We start from the raw sequence: 14,542 nt of genomic DNA on the forward strand, positions 1-14,542 counted from the left end.
AGTCCGTCATTTCAAACTGTTTCCGGGTCATGTGTGAAAACCCTGTTAGAGCTGTAAAAAATGAACGCATGAACGCAGATTAATCCATCATCATGATTCATCTGATTGTAAACGTTAACTCCTTTAACCCATCTGCAGCAGAATGACTGAACGTCTGCTCCAACACATTTGGGTCAGTTTGTCCAGAAGAGTTAACGTTAACGCACATGAACAAACGGTCAGCTGATCCGGTAGTGACAGACAGCAGAAGCAGCCCATCAGAGGTGTAGTCCAGGGTATACAGAGTGTATGGAATTCTTTTCAGTCAGCAGTGGGGTGGATCCTCTTCTAAATGCCCCTCATGTGCTCCATTCAGTCTACTACAGTAGAGTCTGAGCTAAACTGTCCGTTTCTTTCCCTCGGATGGTGAAGCCATGACCCGCCCTCCTCTGCCTCTAATTGGCTAGTACTCGTTATCTTCACTGATTAGATTGGTTAACTTTAGGCATGAGGACTGATGAGCCAATCAGAGGCAGAGGAGGGCGGGCCATGCAGAGGAAAATTTTAGTAACTATTTTGTTTGTTTGTTTGTTTGTTTATTTTGTTCAAGCTCTTTAGTATTTGGATTGTTTTTGGTCCATTTCGTTGAATATTTCATTCAGCTTTTTTTTGTTGCCAGTTTTAATAATTTTAATCATATTCTTGATTATTTGATTGATTTTTGGTTTTTGTTGAATATTTTGTCCATATTTGTTTATTTTATGTTTTTATTTTTGCTTGTGCTTATCTGTTGCTTATTTTAGTTGTTTTGATGATATTTTCAATTATTATGCTCATTTTTGGTTCATTTGTCCTTATTTGGTTCAGAGTCTAACTCCGGACTCTGGAGAGTTAAAGTGAACTGTTCCTCTAACGGCGCTGAATCGTATTTTTGGCGAATACGACGACAGATGGGGAAGCTCCGTTTAACATATGCTGAGGAACTCTGGCACCTTGCGTGCGTCTGTGGCCGGAGACAGTGTTACATAACCAAACAAACAAGTCAGAGCACGCACAGACACACACTGACACACAATCTCAGTTCAGTGCCTTGCTCAAGGGCAGCTCAGGACGCAGGACTGTGTGCGTTTGGCGTCGGATGATATCATTCTGTCAGGCTGAGGTTCATCATAACTCATAATTACCAAGCTTCGGTCAGGCTGGTTGTCAGGGCAGCGTTACCGTAGCAACCACCCAAGAGGAGTAGGACGAGGACGAGGAGACTGACGTTAATAAGGCGCCAAAAAAAAAAAGACAAAAGTTCATGAGATTTTGCAATGATTCGTTAAATGCATTTCTGGCTTCATTTCTGTTCCCAAATAGAACGGGTCAAACAGGTGAATGTGACACTAAAACAGCTTTTCCTCATTCTGTCAACCGCCGCTCGATCGTAAAACAGGAATAAACACATTTTGTACTTCCTCCTCCCAACACTCTGGAATGTTTTAGAATGGAGGCGTCAAACTCATTTTAGCTCAGGGGCCACATTCACACCATAAAATCATAACATAATAACCTTTAAATAATGTCAACTCCAAACTTTTCTCTATGTTTCAGAGCACAGGGGTCAAACATGTGGCCCGGGGGCCAAAACCGGCCCACCAAAGGGTCCAATGTGGCCCCTGGGATGAGTTTGTGAAATACAAAAATTACACTGAAGATATTAACAATCAAGGATGTTCAAATTATTTTAGGTCATTTCAATCTGAAGTGGGTCAGAACCAGTAAATACGATCAGAATAACCTATAAATGACAGCTGCAAATGTTTGACTTTGTTTTAGTGTAAAAAAAAAAAAAGTTAAATTACACACAAATGTTTACATTTACAGACTAGCCTTTTACAAAAAATGTGAATAACCTGAACAAATATGAACAACCTGAAATGTCTTAATAGAAGTAAGTGAAATTTGAATAATATTGTCTGTTAGTAAATGTTTTGTGTATTTGTAGATCCACTGGGATCTGTAAGTTGTGATGCACAAACCAAAAAATTTATTGGGAGCGGGGCAGATCTGTCTTGTCGGAGGTCTGCACTCTCCGAGTGCTTTTCTAGTGTTAGTTATGCCCCCCTCCCCCTCGAATAAATCACTGAAATATTTAATTTCATAAAGGGCCTGCATTGTTTAGCTTTCATGGGGCCCACAATTGTTTGTGTGGCCTCAGACCTAATATATGCCAAAATGAATAATATCTCCCAAAATACTGGTCCTATCAACTTGCAGAAATACCCCCCCCCCCCCCCCCCCCCCCCCCCCCCGAAGCGGAGGCAAAGGGTATTGCTTGTTTGTTAACACTTTAGCAGCAAAACTATTGGTTGAATTCATATGAAACTGGGTTTATAGATTGCCAATGATCCAGAATAGATGTGATTACATTTTGGGTAAAGTAGGTCAAAGTTCAATTTTTTAGGAATTTTTGAAAGCTTTTTTTCCTCCCATTTACTTACAATGGGCGAGATTTCATATGTCTGTGAAAACATAAATTTTGTTTGTTTACTTCAGACTTGGCACATATATAGAGGCAATTGATATGATGACATCATCACACGTATAGACATGATGACATCAGCTGTATCAATGACAAAACAAGATACAATATGTGCGAGGGGCGGGGTTTGTTGTGCCTGGAACCACTTGTTTTTTATGTTTTACTTCATACATCTTCATTGCACACGGTCCAGTATTATGATATAGATTGTTCTTATCATTTCTCAGATTTAGATTGTGGGGTTTTTTTTGTTTAAAACACGGCTCATGTTTTTAACATCCTCAAACATTTCGGCTGTGAATTATACACGAAACACATAAAACTGTCAATATGCAACCAAAAAAAAAAAAAAGCATCACAACAGATTGTGTATTAAATTTTTTTCTTGTTTATTACAGGAGGCTTTTGTTTTATATACAGACATGTATTTGCAAAATACTAAAAAGTATTTCAACTCAAAGTACTAAAAAGTATATATATATTTATATTTATATATATATATATATATATATATATGTTCATATTATATTCGTAATTATTATTGTCTCTAAAACACAAGGGTGGGGTCACTGAGGCACGGCTTTCGCCTCCTTTACACCGAGGTTTCACCACCAACTTTACACCAACGGCTGAGATGACAGAGGAAAACCTTGTAACGCCACCTCAATAAAACATGACATTATTCTGCAGTCGAAGCGTTCTACTGCTTCTACTGCGTCCCATAGGTCGACCATTTCACCAAACTTCATCTCCAGTGTCTGAGTTTCATTAGAGGCAGATTATAATTTGTCTATTTGTTGTAGCTGAGCAGCTTTCAAACCCAGGTTTTCCTACATTTTTATAAAGATAAAACAGCATTTGTTCATGAGTCAGCCACTGAGAATCGTCTTTGACTTGGACGTCTTTTGACTTTTCGTTAAAGTTTCTCACCTCTTTTTCCTGTTTATTACATCGTCAGCGTTGCAAGGTTTTCACCTCCGGACAGCATCGCGCCTCCACTTGACTCTTTCCAGCAGAAACACAATAAATCTGCGACCTGCAGTCTTGTGTAAAGAAACCTCTTATCTCCACTTTAGTGGTTCATGTTTTCCAACGTGATGGACGTGACTGTCAGCAGCCCTGTTTGTTTTTGACATCAACAATAAGAGAAATGTTTATTTTCCCCCATTTATGAGACATATAAAAAGCAATAAATGACGTGTCAGGAGGGAAAAATTCAAACTATTCTTCCCTTCGCTCCTGAAAAAGGCAACTTTCTCGAGATATGAGGTTTCGTGTGCCTGATATGACGCTGGAGAGCTGGCGAAACCAGTTGGACAACCGTTGTGAAACCAGTGGAGGTGTAAATGGGGCGACGGTGGTTGAAGCAGTGAGAGGATGCCTGGAAAAACCAAATCCATGACCAAGAGAAAAATAAAGACAATATTATCAGTAATATCCTTGCACTGTAAAGAGGATACAGCATCACGCAGCGCCTGTTTACACAACTGTTGTATTGCATTGATCACACAGTTAACAGGAACAATAGGAATAGTCATGAACAGTGAAACCACTTGTTTTCTGTGCATTTCCTCCGTGTTGGTGCGTCGTATTTCGAAGATGACGAAGCAGCTTTTGGTTTTGAAAAGGGAAAAAAAAGGCAGGAAGGAGCAGAGACCCCCCCCCCCCCATATGTTCAATTGGGCTCTTCCACCCCCCCAGTAGCACCACATGGACCGACCCACCACGGTTTCCCTCCAGAACAAGAGTCTGTTTTGGCTTTGGAGTTTAAAAGTGTGACAAGTGACACGGAAGTTAACGTCTTCCATCTCATATGGTTTTGTTTTCCGCTCTTAGCGTTAGGCTACATCCACACTGATACGTTTGCATCCACGTGAGCACCTGACACACGCCTGAAACACGCATCATGTGACCAAACGGCTGCTGCTGCTGAACAGGGAATTATCACAATTTGCTCGATTAACGGAGTCAGAATCTCACAGCTAACGGTTGTAAATCTTGCTGCGTTCCAGGCAGGTTTTTGAGTCACGACTTCAAACCACGACTCCCGACTTTGTAGCGTTCCAGGCGAGTCCCGCCAAACTGCCTGAGCGCAAGGAACTGTGGGAACTAGATGTAAACAAAGCAGCATGGTGGACCGTACAGGGCTTATGCTCATTTACAAACATTTTAATCACTAGAGGTGTTTGGTCTTTGTTTGAGAGAAACAGATGAAGAAAAACAGCACATAAGGCAAGAGAAGCTGTTCTACCTTTTAGGTTACATTATTTGTATATTTGGATATGTAAGTGGTATTAATTACCCCCCCCCCCCCCCCCCCCCCAAAGGGGAGGCAAGAGGTATTGTTTTTAGTTCAGTTTGTTTGTTTGTTTGTTAACACTGTAGCAGTAAAACTATTAGTTGAAGTCAGACCAAATTGGGTTTATAGATTACCAGTGGCCTAAAATTGATCTGATTACATTTTGGGAAAAGTAGGTCAAAATTCAATTTTTTTACGATTTTTTTTTTCTTCTGCCATTGACTTATAATGGCCAAAATTTCACGTGTCTATAAAAACATAAATTTTGTTTCAAGTTACGTCAAACTTACCACATATATAGAGGCAGTTGATATGATGATATCAGCACACGTATAGACCAAGGTTATTATTGTTAACGAAAACTAACAAAATGACGAAAACTAGAATTACAAAAACATTTTCGTTAACTGAAATAAATAAAAACTATAATTAAAAGAAAAAAAAACGATAACTGAAACTGTATTGTGTGTTTACAAAACTAACTAAAACGTATAAAAACTATGGATAAAATTCCCCTTCTTTTCGTCTTTGTCAATGTCGGATTGATACGAAATCGATTTATTTTGCTCTAGCAATTTTAGCTAGCGGCACCATACGGTCCGTCACTTGTGGTTTCCAGTCATCGTCTGGTCCCCACTCTACCTGGAAACATGGAGACTAAAGCAGCAGAGTCCTGTCTGGGATTTATTTGAATACGACGGAGAAGAAGAGAAAAGAGACGACTAAACTAAAATTAATACTAAAACTAAACTAAAACTAAGCATTTAGAAAAAAACTAAAACTAATAAAAACTATCAAACCTGCTCCAAAAACGAATTAAAACTAACTGAATTAGAGAAAAAAAAATCAAAACTAAATAAAACTAAACTAGAATGAAAAATCCAAAACTATTAGAACCTTGGTATAGACATGATGACATCAGCTGGATCGATGACAACATAAGCTACAATACGTGTGGGGGGCGGGGTTTGTTGTGTCTGGAACCACTTGTTTTTTAATGTTTTATTTCATACATCTTCATTGCGGCCTATTGTCCATAAAGTTGGAATAATTTCGTTTTCAGACACTTTCTTCTTTTTAGTGATTCCATACTGAGTCCCAGCTGCACTTTATCTACACTATAAGGACAAAAGTATTGGGACACGTTGAGTTCCAGCTTCCTTTGTTTGAGTTGGTGCAATGACACTAAATAAATTCTTTTAATTCTTGCACTCAGTGGAATGGACTGAAAACTAATACTAGAGCACAGGTGTCAAACATGTGGCCCGGGGGCCAAATCCGGCCCACCAAAGGGTTCAATCCAGCCCGCAGGATGAATTTGTACAATTGAAAAATTACACTGAAGATATTATGGAGAGGTTTTGTCCTCCAAAGGGGGGGGGGGGGGGGGGGGGGGGGCGAATAGAAAAAGATTGGGAACCACTGCATTAGAGCAATACCCTGTTTAATAAACCACCTGCATAAACACCACATCCATGGGGGCCGCCATTGTTGTTTCACGTGCTCTGTGACGTCAGAGCGCAGAACTGACCGTACATCGATCTGGTACGAGTTCACGGGTGGGAAGTCACGGGTTTGACGGACACTCCAGTGCATTTTCACTGGTCGAACGTTGGAAAACACGGGGTTGCCTGGAACGCAGCATCAGTATCCACGTTGAATCCGGCTGGGAGTCGGGCATCACGTCTCTGGAACCGATCGGCAAAAGATACAAGGCGACCGATTATATGACCGTCTGCGTCACTGTTTCCAAAAGTCTGTTTTACGGACGCTGAAACGCCCGAGTGGGTGTAAAAGTCAGAAAAGCTCTGAAACCTATCAGTGTGGATATAGCCTCGGTGCAGCGGCAGAGAGCTGAACAGTGTTCTGTGTGTGTTTTGCTGCCGTGATGCATTTATTTCACATCATTTCACGGTGGATTTACGGCGGCAAACCGTCCTGATACCGGTTCCAAAAGGTAAGTTTTGTGCTCCGTGCAGAAAACAGTCCAGGTTCACTAAATTTACACTGTGAGGCCCATTTGTGCATTTGTTTGTACATTTCTGAGCAGTGATGGTCAGTGCTGCCAGTTTCCCCTGGTGGACAACTGTGGTACTGCAGCCTCAAATCCTCATGCACTAGCCTTTAAATGGCTGCTTACTGCTCCTAATAAGTGCTAATGCTAATGCTAATGCTAGGTGCAGTGGGCGTATCAGGGTGGGTTAAACATAGAGAGTGAATTTCATTATGGGGATAATACAGAGAGTTAACTTAACTTTAGCTTTATAAGACAAAAACTACATAAAATCCCCAAAAAGTTCATGTAAAAAACACGAAACAACAAATTAATGTGATCTGTGACCAAACCAAAGATAATTATTATTTTTACAGTGGTTGAATATTTACTTTCCCACAGCCTCATGTTGGAGCTACACTGAGGATTAAGAAAATACTTTGGGAATAGGGATGTAACGATTACCGGTATAACGATAAACCACGGTAAAATTTCCGATGGTTAGTATTACTGTTTAAATTCTAATTATCATGATAACCATGTTCAATTACCGTACTTAGAAAACTAGATATGAAAATGGTCACACCAGCTCCTCCATGACCTGTCCAACTACTGTTTTTCCCACTCATATTGATCAGATCCTATCAGTTCCACCCCTAGTGCAGATATCCAAACCACTACAGATGGTCCAGAATGCAGCAGCGCGTCTGGTCTTCAATCAGCCTAAAAGGGCACATGTCACCCCCTTACTCATTAAGTTACACTGGCTACCCATAGCTGCCCGCATCAAATTCAAATCTTTAATCCTAGCCTACAAAATTCTCCGTGGGTCTGCTCCTGTCTACTTAGGTGCACTAATAAAAGCTTATGTTGCCCCACGACCACTCCGCTCGTCTGGGGAACGTAGTCTGGTGGTCCCCAGACCTTGTACAAGACAATCCAGGCTCTTTTCATGGGTCGTTCCACGTTGGTGGAACGCTCTACCAAGTGCTACAAGAACAGAGTCATCCCTGCCTATCTTCAAGAAGCTCCTGAAGACCCAGCTCTTCCGAGAGCACCTCCTGTCCTAGCACTTTCAAACATTCCATTTTAAATATTCTAATAAGGTTTTTCCCAGGACAACCACAGATTCTTTCACGATTATCTCTGGAGCTGCTGCGGTGGTCCGGCCTCTTCCCTGCCCTCATCATCACCACTCACTTATCCTCAACCGCCTCCATGTGTCTCCCCCTACTCCCCCCTTCTCCCCCTCTCCCCCAGTCCCTATCTCTATCGCTCTCTCTTTTTCCCCTTCTCTACTCTCTCTCTTTAACCCCAACTGGTCAAGGCAGACGGCCATCCTCCAGGAGTCTGGGTCTGCTCCAGGTTTCTGCCTGTTAAAGGGAAGTTTTTCCTTCCACTGTCACCAGTCACAAGTGTTTGCTCCTGGAGGATTCTGTTGGGTTTCTGTAAATTGACTTAGAGTCTGGTTTTGACCAACTCTATACATAAAATGTCAAGAGATAACTTTCTTGTGATCTGGCGCTATATAAATAAAATTTGATTGATTGAGTGATTTAATTGGTTTTCCCCTGTAAGTCGCTTTGGAAAAAAGCGTCTGCCAAATGCGTAAACATAAACATAAACATAAACATATCTGTTGTGTCCATAAGGTTCTATCTTTAAAGCACATCTGTATGTTTGATGTTTACATGTTAATATTTGAATATTTCTGCCACAGAAAGTACATTGTGCCAGTTATTTTATTTGTTTGGTTTTGTTTTTTTTCCAAATACAGCATGGTTATATTATTTCAGTGTGTGTATCTGTACTTTTTGAATATTTTGAGCACATTTCAACAATACCATGATAATAATACCTGTGATAATTTTGGTCACAATAACCGTGATATGAAATTTTCATATTGTTACATCTCTATTTGGGAATAAAGTAAATACTGTTAATTTCAGAATTTCCCAGTCGACCTGAATGCAGCAGCCCATTAGCCCATTAGTTTGGTGACGGCGTGGCTTCTATGTTGTCATTATTTGATGGAAAAACTGTGGAATTTTGCATCGTTTTTTAGCCAAAACACCCTGAGGTTTATAATTAACAGCCTTAAACACAGCTTTTCATATTATTACACATCTTCAAATGTTAGACAGAATTAGATAAATAAAGTTTCTTCTTATTTTGTTCGTATTACATGATTCATATATGTTCGACACGACACAATTAACTGCTTAAGTCACTTTTCACAAATTCCATCAAGACGACATCACAGCTTTGTTCTGGTAATTACTTTTACTACGTTTTTCTCGATTTTATTTGGGAAATATCCTCAGTGCAACTCGTTTGTAGATTTCAAAGGATCAGAGGAAGACTTAATTTAAAGAAAAGTCAATAAATGGCGCATAACTCACATCTGCAACTATGAATTCTAGCTCTGTCTTGTGCTTGATGTCGGCGTAGTGGGCGACATTCACGCTAATAATATTAACCCTTTCATGCATGACGTCCACATTTTTGGACACACAGTTTAAGCTCACGTTCCAAAGGGTTTCTAAAGGCAATATTCTCCAAACCACATGGGGGCAGTCTCTGTAGACCTGCAGCAATACAATGAACAAAGGGATCATCTTGGTTTTAGAATTTAGGCTGCTCTATGATCTCCTAAAGTTAACCGTCTCAGACCCAGCTACGGGTTTTCTGTCCGCGTTGTGGACAAGAGCTTCACAGCTTCATACAAAAAAAAAGAAAAAAAAAACAGAAAAAAAAAAAAACTGTCCACCACAAAGGACATTCCATAAAATTAAAAAAAAAATGGATCTGAAAAAACTGTTGCATCATGATGTTTCCAATATAGGAATTATTTAATTAAAAAAAGCCCAAAGTTGGACTTTCCTGGGTCTCAGGATGTTAAATATCTTCTTAATAAAACCATAGTTTAAAAAAATTCAAAATGCATTTCAACTTTAGCCTGATTTTGAGTAAAAAAAAAAAATCAATCTGAAAAAAATCTTGATACTTCGTGCATGAAAGGGTTAATAAAGCAACACCATGGTAAGACTTTATAATAAGTACACACTATAAAGCATTAGTTAAGCATTAACAAATACTGAATTCGTCATTTATGGAGGATATTTCTGACATGAATACTCATTAATATATGGTTTACAAGCAAAGTTATAATGGTTTTACTCATCATTAATAAACTCATCTACAATGTGCTTAATGATTGAATTTTCAAACTTCATAAATTATGGATTCAGCATTTAAAAATTTAGTATTGCATCACTTACAAACCAGTTCTGATGTGCATTTGTGTTTGCACATACACTATTCAGACATGTACTAATGGTTAGTGCATATGTTAGTGTGTATTTTATACTAACTCACACATTTATTTTCCAATAGATGTCCTATAAACAGTTATTAATACAGGAATTCATTATTTCAGGGAGTTCTAAAACACTTACTACTCATTAAGTCTATGGTGTGAACTCATCTAAAGTGTGGACTATCTATGTCATATAAAGCATTTACAACTGAGATTTAAAGGTTGGTAATGTCTAAAGACTCACAAAAAGTCTCAGTTATTCTAACAAAGGAAAGACAAAGCACATGGGGTTATTAAACAAACTGCATGACTGAACGATGAATGATGAGTAAAACCATTATAACTGTGCTGATAAACCATATACTAATGAGTATTCATGCCAGAAATATGCTTTGTAAATGATTAATTCAGTATTTATCAATGCTTAACTAATGTACTTATTAATGATGAGTAAAACATTTATAACTGTGCTTATAAACCATATATTAATGAGTATTCATGTCAGAAATATGCTTTATGAATGATGAATTCAGTATTTGTTAATGCTTAACTAATGCTTCATAGTGTGTACTTATAATAAAGTGTTACCAACACCATTTATGACACTTCTGCCTTCATGTCTGGCTGCACTTGGACTATTATGTATTTTACTGACATGTTACGTTATTTTCCAGGGAGATATTATTGTATGGAAACAATATTTAGGTACATTATTCAAACTGAAGGACTTGGTTATTATCAGTGAGCATCTGTTTGTTGCTGTTGCATGGATGAACGGTGGAAATCTACAGAAGTCTGAAATGAAAAAGCTTATTTCCCATTTTGGCCATTTTCTCCCATACTTTTAGTGAATCTGAACCATTTCCACAAAAAAAAAAAAAAAGAATCAGGAAGCGATCGGCCAATCAGCTCTCTGCGCTGTTTGTTCGTCACATCCGCCAGTGAGGAAGAGTCACAGCGGTGATGAAGAGGGGGTTTGTGGGAACCGTGAACCTCGATTTTTTTTTTTTTTTAATTTTCAGAAAGCATAGGAGTCACTTTATCAGACAGCCAAACAAATGTTAAACCAATCACAGTCAACCCGCCAGTCGAGAAATCAAAGAGTCCATCAATCAGTCACATTATCAATCAACCAATGGAAAAGCATGGCTTGGAGTGTTGGGGTTTATATGTAGCAGGCACACTCTGGGTCTATTGCTACTGAAAACAGCCCTTCAGCACAACTGCAACCTGAAATATGCCTCGCAGCAGAGTTCAGCAGTGTCTTAAGTATTTACCTAGTTTATATGGTTATCTATTCTCAATAGAATCTAGTAGAAATAGAGTCCAGACAGTGCCAGTAAAAGTGTTTTTTTTTCTTTTTCTTCGATAAATTAGTTCTAGTAAAGCGTTTATTAAAGATCCCTCTGGTGACCACGACAACAGAGACGGAGAGAGAGAGGTCGTTGAAAGAATCGAGATCGAGCCGGACTGAACAGAACGCCGTCCACGCACGCTTTGACACTTCATCGTAAGAAAAAAACCCACCAGTTAACACCGCCGGACTGCAGCTTCACGCCAGCGTATTCATCCGCCGCCAATCCACGACGAGACGCTGTTCAGTTACTGTGCATTCGCAGCGTTCATCCACAGAGTCACGAGCTCCTGTAGAGTTACCGGAAAATTCACTTAAAAGGTTATCGGCAAACTGTTATTGCTAGACGCAGCTTGTTTTTTTTTTTTCTTGTTTTTTTTTTTTTGTTTCTCTGTGCAAAATAGATAAAGAGCCGTCTCGTTCGGCCTCGGCTTCTCCTCAAGGACGCAGCTTAAACGTGCAAAAATTAAAAAATAAATAAATAAAATGAAGCAACCAACCAGAAAACAAACAAATAAATAAATAAATAAAGCAACGTTTCGATTCGAAGAGTTTCATATGTTCTGGGAATTGTTGCAAAATGAGGAGAAAGTTAAATTTAGTTCATGACTTATCGGTCAAATTAGTCAAACTGCTTATTGTCAAATTCTAAATGTAATTCCGCAGATTTAACCTGAAACTCTTCGTATCGTTTAGTGGAAAAACTAAGCAGAAAAGCTTCCGGCATCATCACCTGATGTTGTGGAAAAACCTGCAGCCATTAATGAATTACATGGTTATTACTTCGCCTTTGTCCAAAAACAGACAATAATATTAGACATTTTCAGTTTTTCGGAATGAAAATGGTACCAAACTTGAAGAAAGAGTCTGATTATCTGGTGAAGTTCAGTTCAATTCAATAAATAGCCGTTTTTCGTTTTTACATCGGTGACAGATTCGCGTAAGCTTCTCGTAGAAACTCAACAGGATGTAAATACTGATGCTGAGCTGATTGTCGCTCTCTGGTCAGCGCCGCTCAACGCCACAAACCCCTTCAACCCATTTATTCAACAAGAAAATTATTTGGTTTAAGAGCTTGTGGCTTTTGCCGAACTGAACCGACCAGATGGAGAGTGGATCACAGTGGGTGATTTGTCCGAACTCTGCAGTGTGAAGCTTGAACCTGGTTTATTGCTGCGAAAATCGGCTTGGTTGACTCATACGACAGAGCGGTGGATATATTTCTGAACTTTTGTTCTTGTCGGTGAACACCAGCAGAGGATTCATCTACAGTTTCATCTAGGTTTGTGTGTAACCTGATTTATTAAATTCGTCTATGCTGGGGGGGGGGGGGGGGGGGGGGGGGGTGTGTCAACATATGGCCCGTGGACCAAAACTGGCTCGTCAAAGGGGTCTATCCGGTCCGCAGGATGAATTTACGACCTTGGTGGTCAGAGCCACTAATTTTATCAATCCATGTCAATAACTGGTGTAAAATACAGTTCTTCATCTTTTCATGGTCATCAGATATGACTCATTTGGACGTTCAGAGGCTCCGTAGTTACCGTGGAAACACCGTCATCTACTACAACATTGATTCACCAGTAAAACCCATGGAGTTGGATCAATGACAGAGGATGGACACACTGGGTTTATGATCAGTTAACGAGAGATTTTACAGAAAAAGTCACTTTTTCTCTGTTTTTGGTATGATAATTATTATTTATCTAATTAACTTATAACCCATAAGGACCCAGTGTGACTTTTGTGGCAGGTCTCAAAGGAATTTTCTTTCTATTTAATCTTTCCTAAGTGTTTTATCATCATTTATTATAATATTATCCTCTAAACTGTCAATTTTTTTCCAGTGAAAATCATTTATTTTCCTATTTTTAATTCACTGATCATGTAGATATTCAAAAAAGCTCAGAGTAAAATCAAAGGTTATTATATTAAAACAGAAAAAAAACTAAGAAAAAGTGACTTTTTCAGTAAAATCTATCATTAACTGATCATAAACCCAGTGTGTTCATCCACTTTCATTGATCCAACTCCATGGGTTTTACTGGTGAATCAGTGTTGTAGAAGATGACAGTGTTTCTATGGTAACTACGGAGCCTCTGAACGTCCAAATGGGTCATATCTGATGACCATGAAAAGATGAAGAACTGTATTTTCCATCAATTATTGACTTAGTGGATCTGCAGTTTAGATCAGTAGATGCTTGCGGTCAGCAGTGGATGTTTGGGTCTTCATGGGTTAAAGTGCATAAATAGTAAAATAAACTAAAAAACAAACAGATTTTCACTGAAAAAAGCAAAATGAAGTGGATAATATAATAAATTGTGATAAATCACTTAAGGGAGGTGAAATAGAGAGAAAAATTAATTTGGGGACTAACACAAAAGTAGAGCTGGGTCTTTATGGGTTAAACCAAGAAGAAAACTTGGAGCTGGCATCATTTATTGGTAATAATGCGACTTAAATCAGACACTAGAACCAAAAACTGACCTGAAGCTTTGAGAGACTTAAGGACTCTATGATCTGGTCATCGTTGTGTCACCGCTGTGATGGTCGTTTCCAGATATTACGGCTGTTTATTTCTACGGAACAAACATGGGACCGGTGCGATGATGCAAAGACCACCTCGCTACGTGAACGACAACCACCTCCAATTTGGAATGAACTGAGGATGCGGAGTTCTGACAAATGCCACGTTTCCACTACATGGAACCGGCTTAACTTGGCTCAGCTCGACTCGACTTGGGTACCAGGTCCTATTCCTGGAGACCGTTTCCATTACAGGATACTACCGACTTTACAGTACCTGGTCGTCATAGTGATGCGGTGCGTTACTTCCATGTCGTTTGCTCAGAGTTGCTGATAAAGTCGCTCGTTAGTGTTGTCTCGTCAAGCTCATGCTGAATTTTTACGTCTGAACCTCCTCAACAAACCATGGTGTAGTTTTTTGGGCTGTCATCATGTGGATTAACCTACCGCTATATTTACTGTAAACTTTCGCATCTGTTTTTTGTAAAAACGACGGGTCACAGAGACAACTGTCTGACCAATCAGTGGTCTGCAGTGTTTAC

Source organism: Sphaeramia orbicularis, chromosome 20 (genome assembly GCF_902148855.1).
Source record: "Sphaeramia orbicularis chromosome 20, fSphaOr1.1, whole genome shotgun sequence".
Lineage (NCBI taxonomy): Eukaryota > Metazoa > Chordata > Actinopteri > Kurtiformes > Apogonidae > Sphaeramia > Sphaeramia orbicularis.